Source organism: Rhagoletis zephyria, unplaced genomic scaffold (assembly GCF_001687245.7).
Source record: "Rhagoletis zephyria isolate East Lansing unplaced genomic scaffold, Rhagoletis_zephyria_1.1 Rzeph_scaffold_06603, whole genome shotgun sequence".
Taxonomy (NCBI): domain Eukaryota; kingdom Metazoa; phylum Arthropoda; class Insecta; order Diptera; family Tephritidae; genus Rhagoletis; species Rhagoletis zephyria.
The window spans coordinates 1-1,606 of NW_016163686.1; positions in this window are offsets into that span (position 1 = coordinate 1).

Below are 1,606 nucleotides of genomic sequence, written 5' to 3' on the forward strand. Positions count from 1 at the left end.
AGCGCGAGCGCAAAACACACATCTGTTCCGTTTACTATCCGTTCCGTATGTGCGCTATGTTTAAAGTGTCCAACCAAAACTTTACCGTGAAAACACAATGCCGGCGAACGGCGAACTCACCACAGCGACATTACCGCTATCAAACTTAGAACACCCGCCGGCATATGAAATTGAACACAGCCAAAGTGAAATGCGAAGTTCGCTCGGCGGCGTTTCGTGGCGATAGATTTATTTCCATCGCTCTGCTGGGCGATAGCGGCAGTATATGCTAAAGGTGGCCGTATGTTTTTTACTTTCGAAGATTTAGAAGAAAACAGCATGTAACGCGAATTATTTTTGATGGTTGAAAAATACAGTGATCGATTCGTTAAACCAGGCTTAAAATAAAATAATTTATAATAATTCCCCTTTGCCTTATATATTTATATTAGTTGTCATTTCATCATTTCTAAATATGGTTTCGTTTTTCAAATATGGTCACCTAACTTATAAGTGCGACGAAATGGTATCAGCTGTTTTCGCTACCGCTCTAATTCTGTTAAAGTAGGCGAAATAGCAGGGCGAACGGTGAACGACGGCATCGCCCAATTCGGAGAACTTGTGTTTCAAGCATTACACTTTTCACACTCGATTTTATTGCGTCGTTGACAATTAAGTTTGTAGTGTGCGCCACGCATGGTAGATTTTCTTTTCTAAGATACATTTTAATTGCATGTTTAACATTTAAACCGTTGTCAGTGACTATAGTAAACACTTTATCATAAATGTTCCATTTATAAAAAAAAATCTCGCAGAATGTTCGCAATAGTTTCGCCAGTGTGCGACCCAATTACTTCGTTCGTCTCCAGTGCATATGAGTGCATTTGATCTGAGTGAATAAAATGGCACCTTACTGTGACATAGGGTGCAGAAGAATCAGATGTCCACATGTCACGGCAACGTTTTTTACATCCACCAACATGATCTAAAGATTCGATACCGATTGATTATACAAGTTGGGCAGAATCTGATCCGATAAATTCTTTCGAGAAAGGAGCGTATAAAATTTAACTAACTTTAACAACTTTTTATGAATATTATCACACTGATGCTGGGAGAGATCCGGCCCTACACCAGTTTGCAGCTTAAATTGACGTGAATATTTTAAAGCGGTAGACTTTGGAGCTATCTTTTCGACAGAATCTATCAAAGTAATTTGAATTATTTTCGGTTTTTTCTTTAGCATGTAACAGCTTACCTGAAGCAGGAAAATCACCAACAATACAAACTTCATCTGCTTGGTCCTTTTTCCCTTCCAGATCTATCAATTGCACTGGATGCAAGCGCTGTAAGTGCCTCCGTAGGTTTGTTGTGTTCCCGTTGTGTTTAAATTTTTTTTTACAAATTGAACAGTATGCCAACTCACCAACTCATCCCCTTTATTAAAATATTCCCAAATTGACGATTTTGGAGCCATCGCTGTAAACTCGCAAAACAAAATCAGCTGTTCGAAACTTCAAAGTGCTGCCAGCTTGTGAGATTTCTACACTAAGAATTGATGTGTTGTCAGCATGTGTATATTTAAAGAAAGTACTCAGTACTCTCAAAAGTACCCGATCTTTAAAAG